This window comes from Sus scrofa, chromosome 4 (assembly GCF_000003025.6).
Source record: "Sus scrofa isolate TJ Tabasco breed Duroc chromosome 4, Sscrofa11.1, whole genome shotgun sequence".
Classification (NCBI taxonomy): Eukaryota; Metazoa; Chordata; class Mammalia; order Artiodactyla; family Suidae; genus Sus; species Sus scrofa.
In genome coordinates this window covers 120736518-120750393 of record NC_010446.5, presented here as the reverse complement: position 1 = coordinate 120750393, position 13876 = coordinate 120736518, and the positions used below count along the sequence as shown (strand labels likewise).

The 13876-nt window shown below is 42.1% G+C and overlaps 1 long non-coding RNA gene across 1 annotated transcript; it reads left to right on the top strand.

Moving 5' to 3' along the window:
- LOC110260375 lies at positions 712-13306 on the top strand. Its single transcript, XR_002343578.1, has 4 exons — positions 712-917; positions 5192-5373; positions 5712-5812; positions 11853-13306. It is a non-coding gene; the product is annotated as an uncharacterized LOC110260375 (long non-coding RNA).

Genomic DNA, 13876 nt, shown 5'->3' with positions numbered 1-13876 from the left:
AGGTAATGTTCCATTGTGATGCCCTCCTCTGAGGTGACTAGAGCCTCACGTGGTGCCTGTTCAGGGACCCCTAGTGGTAGCAGGCCATGCCCACCTCTAGAGTCAGAGATAACCGCAGTGGTTTTCCCCTGCCACTTGCAGACCATGCAAGAAGCACCCAGTCTCACTTAGCCTACACAGGAGGTGCTGCACAGGCTGCTTCTAGTTGTAGGGTCTTGGGAAAGGACAGTGATCAAATGTCTGGGCTCTGCCTGGAGCATTTGGCAGTGTCAGCTGCAGGGCGGGTGTGTTGCCAGGGGGGTGAGAGCAACAATGTGTGGTGCTTGGTTGCGGTGCCCTCTTTTTTTTTTCCGACCCCTGAGGTGACTGGGGCCGCAGGTGGAGCCCACTCACAGGCCCCCAGTGGTGGCAGGCCACACCTCCCTACGGCCTCCAAGGCGACCGCCAAGGTCCGCCCCTGCTGCCGCCCATAGATCATGCCAGAGGCACCACCTGCCACTTAGCCCTATGCGGGCGGTTCGCCCACACGAGAGGTTCCCAGCCACCCACTACCTGCACTAGAAGCACCTGGGTCTCCCATAGCCGGAGCAAGAGGCCTCTTGCCATCCACAGCGGGCGCCAAAGCCGCCCCGCCCTCAGCGAGCCGAGCGCGCGCATGCGCAGGGAGGTTCCTATGGCGTTCCCCCCCCCCCCCCCCCAGCCATGGCGCCTTGCTTCTCCTGGGTCCCGGACCTTCTGGGCTCCCTCCGCCGTGGCGGCCCACTCCCCCGCCCGGGGCGCACTGCTCCTTACCCCTCGGCCCCTCAGGCTGTGCCCGCACAGCCAAGCCCAGTGCTCCCCCAGGGACTGACCTCCGGAGCCTGAGTCTCGGCGCCCAGCCCCGCCCGAGCATCTCAGGCTGTGGCCTCCTGGCGAAGGTGAGCACGGTCTGGGCGGCTCTCACTCCGCTTTGTCCTCAGCCCAGCTGCTGCGCTTTTCTCCGACTTGGAGGTCCCTCCGTCTCTGCCCATCTCCTGGTCGGTGAGGTGGCTTCCCTGGGCGCGGGGTCCTTTTCTCCTTCACAGCTCCCTCTCGGGCAGGCTAGTCCCATCCGGATGCCTTTTCTCTTTTTCTTTTGTTCTACCCACTTATGTCAAGGGTTTTTTTTGCCCTTTTTGGGGGTGTAAGGTCTTCTGCCAGCATTCGGTAGATGTTCTGTGCTAGTCATTTTACACGTAGATGCGTTTTTTCCCTGTGTTTGTGGGAGCGGGTGAGCGCGTGACGTCTCCCTCCTCGGCCAGTCTTGCTCCACCTGTTTCAGAAATGCTTCCGTCTTCCTGTGTCTTAATCCTAAATTGAATGAAAGTGGCCAGAGTGGTCATCCTGCATTGTTCCTTATTTTAGAGAAAATAATTTTAGCTTTTCTTTATGGAGCACGATGTTGGCTGTAGGCACGTAATATATGGCTTTTATTAGGTTGAGATATGTTCGCTCTATACCAACTTGGTTGAGCATTTTTATCGTAAGTGAACTAATTCTGGGCCTTCATTAAAGTCTTAAAACACGCACATACCTTCTCCAGATAATCTTATCATCATACATAAAAGCCTTAGTTTTGAGCAATTTCCTATATTATTTAAACACATAACACATGTTATGATTCAGGTAACTTTGATTAAATTAACATTATTAAAACAATGGCATTGGAGCCTAACTTATTAAGGGCACATTCCACATTTCAGAAATGAGACAACTGTTCACATAGTGCCTAGGAAATTGTTAAACGAATTAAATGTAATTAAAAATGAGCTTTAACACACATTATCTCATTTAATACAAAAATCCTGTGAGGTAGGTATCATTATCCTATTTTACTAAAGTTATCTTGGACAGAGAGGAAGTGATCTTGAAGGTGTTTCAAATATTTTATTGCTATTTTCCCCTGCATTACATTTGTTTCATTTGTACTTTGAGTTGGAAGTATAAGGTGAGTTTACACGATAAAACTTCACTGTTACTAAAATTATAATTTTTAATGTAATAACTTCTAAAAGTTGTTAACAGTCTTATACTGTGGTTTACACCTCAGCAGAAAAAGCTCTCAGCGTTTTGAGACCATTTTATATAGCCTAAAAATGCTCTCAAATAAGGCTGTTTAGTCGTAACTGCAGACAATGCCCTGAATATCAGGTGTGAACAAGTCTAAGTGGGAAGACATGTTTTTGTGGGGGAAGGATGCTGTAAGTAGTATCTTTAGAGTCATCATACCCTTAGCGTGATACCAGAAGGAAGTCAGTGATGTGGATTTATGGATTCTAGTCTCTACTACCCTCTTGTAGGTTATTGATAATCAATTACTTAACAGTCCTTAATATCTTTTCCGTTTCTACCATAACAACCACAATAAGGGCACAAGTGGATTAATGGAGTCATTTGTTCCTTCCACAAACTCTTTTTAAAGTAATTCTTTGGTGCCAGGTGCTGGGATTAGCATTTTGGATACGAATATGAACCAAGTTCCTGATCTGTGCCCTTGAGGCTCTTGTTCTCTGTTGTGTGTATTTAGGTCCTGATATGTATGTACACATGTATGTAGTATTGCACATAGGAACTTTAAAATGTGTTGTAAAAGAAATCATATTAGTGATAATCTGGCACGATGTGTTAAACTAGCGCTTGTCCCAGATGTCTCAAATTCTAGACTCTTCTGCGAGAGGAGCTGCCTTATCCAGCACTTCCCTTCCTCTCCTCACATCTCCCTTCCCCACTGGCTAGGGCGATGGCTTGGACCTGGTGAGCCCAGCCACCAAAAATACCACTTCAATGATTTCCTGGCTCCTGTCTTCCTTTCTTTTTAGGGCTGGCCCCATGGCATATGGACGTTCCCAGGCTATGGGTCGAAGGGGAGCTACAGCTGCAGCCTACGCCACAGCGATGCCAGATCCAAGCCACATCTGTGACCTACACCACTTGTGGCAATGCCCAATCCTTAACCTACTGAGGGAGGCCAGGGATGGAACCCACATCCTTGTGGATACTAGTAGGGTTCTTAATGCGCTGAGCCACAACAACAACTCCTTCAGTGGTTTCTTGATTGGCGTTTGATGATGTTTATTCTCTAATGTATATACTTAGCATTTTCTCCATGGCAATAATAATTGTTAATGATCTGTTGGATTTATTCTTTCATCAAACACTGATCAATACTAATGAGGTCCTAGGTACCTTCTGGATAATTGTCACTGAGTTCAATTTACATCTAAACAAAGTCTTGATGCTCTCGGATTACTGGATGATTTGGCACGTGTCACAATTATTTCCTAGGGTCAGTAAGTCAGGCAGTGTCTGCATGATGCCACCGCCATTATGTGATCCAACTTCTAAATTCACAGGCGGTTTTCCATTTGCCCATCCAGCAGAGGAGAAGTGAGGAAGCTGAAATTTGCTTGGTCGTAGAAGGCAAATCACTCGGTCAGTTGTCTTGCCTCTCTAGGAAACTATGGCTCAAAAACTCAGCACATTAAAGCTGATAAAGTGACAGAAGCTTCCAAAGCAAAACAAACCCTGGGCCTGATAAACCCCTTTGCTTAAAAGCAAAGTCAGGGAAAGTTAAGTGACTAAGAGAGAAGCTTTGGTTTAGCAGCTAGGGATACGCCACACAGCCTTGCGGGAGTCTGGGGATGAGGACGGAGCTCATGTAAATGATCCCGCCGTCTTAATGGATGATTAGGAAATGACCAGCAAAAGCAAATTGCTGTCTCATTTTGATCAGGGTTTAAGGTAATACAGTGGAACAAGTTCGATAATTAAACAGCTCCAGGATAGCGGATGTTTCCTCTAAAAAAATTTAAACCCACGCTCTTCTCAGCATGTAATTTAGGTGACAGTATTTGGGGCCTGTTTATTTTCAGGAAAACTACTTCATTCTTTTATCAGCTAGGCTGGCTCATTTCTGAGAAGTCAGGATTGTGTGCCCCAAGGTCAATGATGTACATTGCAGAGCAGTCAGATTGGCTTGACGCATTGAAGTTCATTTCATGATTAATTAGATTTGAACTAGTTCTTCTTTTGGAGGCTGCTTTGTGGTAAATCCCACAATAGTGTGTGTGTGTGTGTGTGTGTGTGTCCTTTGAGCAACATTTAGCCCCCTTGACCCCTCCTTACTTGTCAAAAAACTCTACATTTGAACTGCATGATAACTAACCCTCTTAATTGTTTTTCCCATCCTCTTACTTCTTGGTTTCCTTTCTTGGGGTTTTCTTATTTGCCCTTCTCTTTAACACAACCTCTTTGTTTGGGCCCCAGGTTGTAGTATCTGGTAAAGAGCATAAGCTTTAAGTCAGAATGATCGTGGCTCCTCAATAACTACAGGCTTTTGAGAAAATATTGTAATTTCGATGCCTCCTTTTCCCTCTGTAATATGCCGAGACAGTGGTACCTGACTCTGTTTTCCTACGGCTGCCACAACAATGTTAGCACAACCCAGGTAGCTGGCTCATGGGTTTAGAAGCTAAAGTAAGAAGCTTAGTTGTTGGCAGGACCATGCTCCTTCTGAGACCTGCAGCCTTGCCTTTCCCAGGTCCTGGTGGGTCGCGGACAGTCTTTGGCACTCATTGGCTTGCTGCTGGGTAACTCTAATCCCTGCCTTTATAATCACATGTGGTCCTTGTGTCTGTGGCTTTACACGCCATCTTCTTATAAGGATCACTTGTATTAGAGGCCCACTCTACTCCAGTATGACCTCATTTTAACTTAACTAATCACATACGCAATGACTTTATTTCCAAATAAATTTCCATATGGAGATACTGGAGGTTAAGTTTTAACATATCTTTCTTGGGGGGACCATTTCAACCCATAACCCTGACCTGTGGGATCTTTGTTTGAACTAGAATGATGGATCAATTGCTCGGCATCTATAGTTGCCACAAAGTTATATTCCTTTCTTTTCTCCTTCATTCCGGGTTATAATTGCAGTGATCATCCTTCACTGATTTCAGTCTGTCCCAGTGTTCTTAAGCTTGGCCCACAGTTTGTGCACTAAATGTGGTGGACGTTGGGGCATCACGTGATCATTGATTCTCATCCTCATGCTGGTTTCTGAGGACATAAGCTGAATCATGTTATTTGGCGGTTTTGTTTGGAGAAGCATTTACTGCACCTCCTGCAGTATTTATCTATTGTTGGCTTTTTTCTTTGTCCTTTTGTTCAGTCTTACCGCAGCCCCTTCCATACCATACCACAGTGTGCTTTCGTGCAAGGAACCAGATCTCGCCAGGGAGGAGGTTGACGTCCATTGACTGGGGACCCCATCGGGACCAGCTCTGACACAGGAGACACGATGGCTCTGGGAGGCACAAGCTGTCCTAGGTTGTGGATGCTCAAAGAAGGATGGTGAGTTTTAATTGTTATACTTTACTTTTGGCTACGCTTACCTCCTGCCAGATTTCTAATTCCCTTAACATTTAAGATTGCCAAATCAGGCCATCTGTAAACATGAAGAGTTGTAAAACTGGGGTCTCTCACCAAAGTGATAGTTTTAATATTCTGAACAGAAGAAAGACTGAGCTTTTGTCCAGTCCTGAAGGTCCCCAACAATTTAGTTTGGAGTGGGTTCACTCCCGTCTTCTCCACCCTCTGCGCTTCCTCAGGCTTTCTGAATGTGGGTGGATTTTGGTTCAATGATCATCTTTTTTTTTTTTTTTTTTCCTCTTTTCTTTCTTTTTGTCCAGAATGTGCCTTGGCAAGCATTGTGGAGAAGCCCAGCACAGCCTTTCGTGAGCCAGAAAGGTTAAAACTGTGCTGACAGGACAGCCCCAGCTCTCTGCTGTTGGTGAGTTATTCTGTTTATTCTACATATGTTTCCTTTTAATTAAAATGTCATTTTTAATTAAAAATGAAATGTCAAGAAGGAAAAAAAATTGGCAGAGTCTGGACTATTGCAATGAATGTGAGCAGAAAAAGTCAGTAGAGAGAAAAACTTTGAAAGGATGAGAACTGTATCTTGTTCACTGTTTTGGTAGAAAGAAAAAAAAATCAAGAGGAGGCTTGGAGAGGTTTTGGTGCCCTTCGTTGTTCATGGCGCACATGCACATCTGCTTTATACCATGCTCCCATAATTAAAAAATATATATTTGATATCTGGGCACATGCTTTAAGTTAATGAGTGATGCTGATGTGTGTCACATTTTTCATGAGTGACAGAGCCACTAATGAGATGTAGCAGGGACTGCGGAGGGCGCCAATAAATTGTGTAAAACACCCCTGCTGGCCATTTATTTAATTTATTTTACAGAAGTGTAATGCCTTACAGTTTAATATGGAGCTTTTATTTTGTTATAAAGACCCAAGCCTACAATGGGCTTTTCAAGAATTATGCATCATTTATGCCTCCCATTTCAGCATTGCTCTGATAGGGAATGTTTCCCGTTGTGATTAAATCCGCAAAGGGAGGGTTCCATAGACAAGCCAGTTCCATAAAAACGACGACACTAGAGCACCCGTCACTTTCCTGGAGGGTAGGAGCTGACACGCGGTTGGACAGATGGGGTGAGTAGAAATCGGGGGAGGAACGACCGAAAGTAGTTTCGATGCTGAATGAGGGCGGGACCAATGGGGAGCGAATCTCTCCCCAGCAGGTAGTACCTTGATTTGACCGTTCCTCTCTTGCATTTTTGCCTGTGGGCTTCTTTGATGAAGCTGAAAAACTTCCCCTCCCTTTCCATGTCTGTCCTCGTTGGTCTTATTCTTTTCCCTCTTGGGTGCGACGCTTGTCCTTGACGGGGCGTTCCCAAATCCTCTGCCTTCCCCGTGGACTATAATCTTTCCCCCTACCGTCCCCTAACTCCCTGCCTAGCTACTCCTTCTCGTCCTTTGGATCTCAGTTTATCAGTTCTCAATAGCGACCAAATCTACTGCCTTTTCGCGACATCATAATGTTCCGTGGTTCCCCGCCCCACCGTGATATGCCTTCCTAACCCCTCTGTAGCACTGTGGCTACTGCAATGAAATAATTCGATGCTGAACTGCCAAGGTAACCTGCCTACCTCTTCTCGAGTGTGAACAGCAGGAGGGAAGCTGTGCCTGCCCTGTGCACGGCCATGTCTCCAGCACCTGGGTCATGTCTTGCATGTAGTAAATATTAGGGCCATATCTGTGGTCGAATGACGTTTACTCTCAGTGAAGCAACACTCTACAGGTGTGTGGTTTGGCTCAAACGCAAGTTAAAAGGAGGATAGTGTCATGCAGATCCCAAAAGGGCTTTACAAGCAGTCAAGCAAACATACCTCTGGGGTAGCTTTAGCTCTGTATGACGTGATCTATAAAAATGATAGTAGCGCTTAGAGTTTGATGCTATAATGATCAGAAAAAAAATGCAATTTATGGAGATATAATTCAGTAAACCTGTATTGAGACTCTACTCTGACAGGCAGTGTGCTTGGTACCTGCTGTACAACTTAGGAGCTTTCAATTTAGTAAAATCCGTGGAACAAGCGAGAATGAAAGAAATTCGTGGAGTTCCTATTGTTGCTCAGCAGTAAGGAATCCAGCTAGTATCCACGAGGACTCAGATTCGATCCCTGGCCTCACTCAGTGGGTTCAGGATCCAGTGTTGCCGTGAGCTGTGGTGTAGGTCTCAGAGACGGTTCGAATCCTGCTGTTGCTGTGGTTGTGGTTTTAGATGGCAGCTGTAGCTCTGATTCTACCCTTAGCCTGGGAACTTCTATATGCCGTGGGTGTGGCTCTAAAAAGACCAAAAAAAAAAAAAAAGAAAAAAAAAAGAAAGAACACTTTTATGTTGGCTGTATCTTTTGTTCTCCACCAGTAAATATTATCTAGAGGAAGATGAAAGTTAGGTCTCTGCCCGGTTCTTCACTGGGTCCACAAGGTGAAATATGCTTGTTATCTGTTTACAGAGCTGAACCTGAAGGAGATTGAAATGTTCAGCAACCTTGTTGACCTTTTTAGCTGATGAACTAAAATGAAATGACTACTTCTGCTGAAAAATAAAGCCAATTATGGGATAAAATGGTGAAAATTTTATTAGCTATATATTAATTTCCCTGTCTAGTCTCAGTTTTATAAATATAAGTAATAAAAGTAAAGACATTGCCTCTCCATTTCACTGGATATTTATGGACAGTTATCTTTGAAAAATTATTGAAAAGGTTCCCCTGTTTTTCTTTATCACCACGACAGTCCAAAAGTCCTGCCTTGTGTCCAATTGAAATCCTTCCTGTTTTATTAAACCAATTTCTGCTTGTTTGCTTCTCTGTATCCACGGTGAACACTGATTGGCATCCTTCATATAAAACCCTTTATATTCTTGGAGGCAGTAATTTCCTGTGAAATATTTAGTTGAAAGTTTCATAAACTTTAAGAGAAAAAAATGGATTGTGGTTAGTTTATACTTCACGAAAATATTATCCGAAGTTTTGGACATAAAAATAGTTACACCTACCTTCCTGTGTGACGAATTATCTTCATCCCCCTTTTAAATAACATTTTGAGTCCCATCATAATACATTTAAATCATGTATTTCCTGTCAAGCGTGGTTAATTATTTTGAAAGTGTGGGCCTTATAGCTGCTCTTTTTGGTTTCTCTTAATTTCTTGGTAAATCCCTTTGACTGTATTCTATCATTTAAATTTATAATTGTTCCAAATATGAATTATTACTCATTTCAAATTGATTTTGGAAATTTGATTTTAAAACTTTGAAATTAATTATGGATAACTAATAAAAAATTCATGGGAGATACAGAAAAAAATACATTTTAGGGGCTGAGTGACTTCAGAAGCAGTTTTAAGAAATACCTTATCTATAGCATTAATTTCACATTAGCTGTGAAATTTGCTGTCCACAGCAGTTTAAGAAATCCAAACCTTTATGTAACAATAAAGGCAAAATGTCACTGAAACTGCAAACATTTGTATGGTGATCAAGATGTGAAGATATTTTATGGGATTGAGAGCACAAGTGTTAACTATCTCATCATTTCTCCATTCTTTACATCAAGGGGGCTCTTCTCTATGGAGGTTCTATGATTGGAGGGGTATCTGTACAAATTAGTAAGAAGTTCTGCCCAACTGTTTCTTGGTTTTGGTGAAAGGCTGCCCTCTTGTGCAGAGATGAGAAGCAACTGTTAAAAAAAAAAAAAACAAAAACCAAAAAAAAACCCACCCACACACACACAGAAAAACACCCCTCATTTACATTGTTAGTGATGTAATTTCTGTTCTGAAGTCCTATGCTTGGCACCTAGGTGGTTAGAAATACCACAAAGCCACTCTTAACCTTTCTGTACTTTAGAAATGGATTATGATTTTCATAACTCTTTTCTACAACCCAGACCGAAGGAACTTTCACTTCAATGCAAGAAAATAGCCCACCAATAGGAAGAAGCTACAGAATTTCCTTTTTGAAAAATAAATGAGGTGCTTAGTTATTACAAAATCTGATCTGTTAGCAAACAGAGTCATATAACTAAAAAAAAGGAAATCAGAACTACTTCCTTTGATCTGTTGAAGGCTGGGTCTTTGTCACCAGAGGGAGAGAAGAAACTTGGAAAATCCTTCCCAAGATTAGAACCTAAGAGTGAAAAACGGGAGCACATGCACTCTTACCTTCTTATTCTTTTTTATTTGTGTCCACGTATTTAGTTTTGTTGAAGAAGTAGTGATTCTAAAATGCATATTGGATAAGCAGGTAAAAGAGATGGATTATTTGTATCTGATACTTTAATAATGTTTTATTTTGTGCAAGTGTTTTCTTATACTTGTTAAATGTAGAGTTTTAAAGGACTTAATTATTGTCTCTTGGAAAAGAATTAGTTGACTCTTTGTAAATCATGAGCAATGAAGAATCCTGGGCAATGTTATCTGAATTGATTACTTTGTCTCTAATCCATAACTCACAGAATGGAGAAGTAGAGCTTTGATGTGGCTTACAGGTTAGAATTCCATCAGGTCTTTAGTCATCGCTTAACCTTTGAATGCCATGGTTTTAGAAGAATGAATTAAAAGCAAACAGAGCCCCAGGAAAAATAAAAACAAACATCCACACAAAAAGTTGCACACAAATGTTCATAGCAGTAATATTCATAATAGCTAAAAAATGGATACAATACAAAAGTAGTGTTCCATGCAATGGAATATTATTTATCCATAAAAATAAATGAAGTACTTATACTTTCTGTAACATGGATGGACCTTGAAAACATTATGCTAAGTGGAAGAAGCTAGACACAAAAGGCTACAGCATGTATGATTCCATTTTTATGAAATATTCAGAACAGGCAAATCTAGAAAGATAGAAAGTGTGTTAGTGGTTTCCTAGGACTAGAGATAAGAGGGAGGGGTGGAGAGGGAGAGAGGAAAAAGGAGAGGAGCTCTTCAAGAGGACAGCACTTCCTGGGGGAGGGTGTGATAAAACTGTTCGGAGATTGATTATGATGATGGTTAAGCAACTTTGTGAATATATGAAAAATCATCGAATGGTACACTTCATTTTTTATTTTTTGCCTTTTAGGGCCACACCAGCAGCACATGGAAGCTCCCAGGCTAGGGGTAGAATTGGAGTTGCAGCTGTTGGCCTACACCATAGCCACAGCAACACGGGATCTGAGCCGCCTCTGTGACCTACACCACAGCTCACGGCAACGCTGGATCCTTAACCCACTGAGCAAGGCCAGGGACCGAACCTGCATCCTCATGGATACTAGTCGGGGTCGTTGCCACTGAGCCACAACGGAAACTCCCAAATTGTACATTTTAGATTAATTTTATAGTATTGGAATATCTCAATAATGCTATTACTAAAAAAAAAAAGAAAGAAAAAACAAACAAACCAGAAAGAAACCACCTCACCCACTGTGTTCTGAAAACGTCTTTTTCTTTATTTTCAATGTCTGATATTTGGCATTCAAAACTTCTGGTGTGTGCAGTTAGCCTCACAGAACCTTCCTTGGTTTTTAAAGATTTTATGTCACTGGTTCAAATCTGCCTTCTTGTTTTATGAGTTTAATTATTATGAATAATATTCCTTCAGACTTTTTCCCCCCTTCCAGGCCAAAGTGCCTTGAAGGGAATGTAAATATTTTAAGTGTTGTTACAATATTTATATGGGCAGAAACAAGGAGCCAAGGACAGCCCTTCGCAGATATGAGCACAGGCTTTGAAGTCTGATGAGAGTCTAATCTGACTTATTAGTTGTGAACCTTGCACATGTTCTCTTTTTGAGTCTCAATGTCCTTAGCTGTAAAATGGGGACAGTGTCGCACAGCTGTTTTCTCTTGCGTCGGAGGAGACAGTGCACTTTACCCACTTTTTTTTTTTTTGGCTTCTCAGGGCCGCACCTGCGGCATATGGAGGTTCACAGGTTAGGAGTGGAATTGAAGCTGTAACTGCCGGCCTACGCCACAGCCACAGCAATGCCAGATCCTTAACCCACTGAACGAGGCCAGGGATCGAACCTGCTTCCTCATGGGTACTAGTCAGCTTCATTTCCACTGAGCCACAAGGGGAACTCCTCACTTTAACTACTTTGCAAAGTTGCTGAGCCCATGGTAGATGGTCAGATAAGCTGGAAATTAATAATAATAATTCTGAAGCAAAAAATGTTGCTTCTTTAACTAAAGTACATTGAAGAGAAAAGAGAGTTAGCTTCCTCAAGCCACTTTAATGTTAACTAGGGAATTTTTGCCTTGGTCTTTAAAAATGTGAATATAGAGGGTTCAGTTTGAAGATGCATTCTTTTTTCTTTTAAAAGAAAAGCTAGGTAGAAACGTGTAAGGAATCATCATAGCTTTGGGAGAATGGACATTATTCTCTTCAGGTATTATTTTCAAAATAATGGATTTTACTTGTCTTAGGAATTTTTTTCCTGCCTTTTCATCACAATTGCAATCAGCACACTACCTGCTTTCAGCAACAACAGAAACAGCTGGATCACCCATTTTGATGAGGGATTACTCTTCAGTATTTATAGTAACACCCATTTCACCAAGTGGAACCCAAAAGAAGGAAAAAACAAACAAGTGACTTTTCTTGTAACAGGTAACTGTTTTCTTTTGTATTAAATTTCCTTCCCTATTGCTTTCACCAGCTTCAGATTCTGAAGCCCGTTTTGCCACTCAGGGGACACTTTGAAAGCAGCCAAACCAATGTAGCCAATAGAAATTTAATTTTAAAAATACAGAGCTTTTCTTTAAATATCCTGTAGAAGCATTAAGCAGAATATTAGGGGATAAAAACAAGTACACAACCATGCCAGAGACCTTGAAATCTGAACAGGGACTGTGTTTGAAGTCAGACATGCATAAATAAGTGTCTTTTCTCAGTGATACTAATGAAATGGTTAATTCTGTTGTCATGGCAACAAAGAACAGCTGTGATAAAAAAGCTAAAGGTCTATACATAATGCCCAATACAAGGTCTCTCTAGTTCTAAAGCTGTTTTTCTTAGCCACAATAGAAGTGATGTGTTTTCAATATCATCCTAGGCTTTCACGTCAAATCCTTCCAGTTAATCCAATAAATAGACCAGTAGCATAAAAAGGAATATATGTTTGCACATTATAAACCTTATAAAAGAAGTTTACCTATGCGCAATCTTAAGAGGGGATCTGGAAAGTAAACATACGTTTCTGCAAAAAATACAAACCTTTACTAAGTGGAAATTGTAAAGAATAAAATATGTTCAAATGGGCTATCAGTAATTATCAAGCATATTATTATCTAGCCAGCCAGCAGGAATGTATTATATTTGAGATGACAACATCATTGTCCACAACAACAGCGATGCAACAGCAAAAATAATTCAATTTTTTTAAACTCACCAAAATAATAAGTGAGTGTGTTTCCCAGGCCCCTCCCTGTTGTCTGTGTGACAGTGAATTCACTGCAGTTTGCTGAGTCATCATGGCAGTGACTCCACGGCCAGGTTGCAGGTCTATTTTGGACTCTGAAAGAGACCCATGTAATATTTCATCTTCTTAAACCGCTTCGTCCCACCTTCTGGTGCTGAGGTTGTGCTGGCTTTCCTGGTCTTCCTCTCTCCTCTCCTCATGGGTCTCGACCGGAAGTCCCCTCTCCATGCTCCTCCGTGTTTGTAGCCTGGTCACTCAGGGAAGAAATGACCTTCCTTTCCTTGCTGAATCTAGTGGTTGCAGGGGACCTAGTGGTCCCCGATTCGATGTCCTCCCACCTGTCAGCGTGATCTTTTAAAAACAAATCAAATTGTGTCACTGTCTTAAAATCTTTCAGCTAGTCCCCCTTTACCTTCAGAAAAAACATCCAGACTCCAGACGTCTTCCTCTTTTTATTCATCTGCCTTTATTTTTATTTCTTACTTCTTTTTTTTTTTTTTTTTGGATTTTTAGGGCCTCACCTGAAGCTTAGGGAAGTTCCCAGCCTAGAGGTCACATCAGAGTGTAGCTGCCTGCCTACGCCTGTGCCACAGCAGCATGGGATCCTTAACCCACGAACAAGGCCAGGGATTGAACCTGTGTCCTCCTGGATACTAGTCGGGTTCATTACTGCTGAGCCATGGAGGGAACTCCAAAATGTGCACATTTTAAATGTACAGTTTGATGCGTATGTATTTTAGTGTATACTCACATGTAAACATCATCACAGTAAAGATATAGAACATTCCATCACCCAAAAGTTTCCCTTACTCCCTCTACTAGCTAATCCCACAGCCACGCCTGGCCCCACGCCACCACTGATCTGCCTTCTGTTTCTATAGATGAGATTTTCTATCCTAGAGTTTTCAGTGAAACCGTAGAGCATACCCTTTTTTTGTATCTGGCTTTTTTCTTCTAGCACAGAGATTATGAGATCCCCCCCTGTTGTTTTATCTGTAATCTCTTTATCTTATTGCTGAGAGATACTCT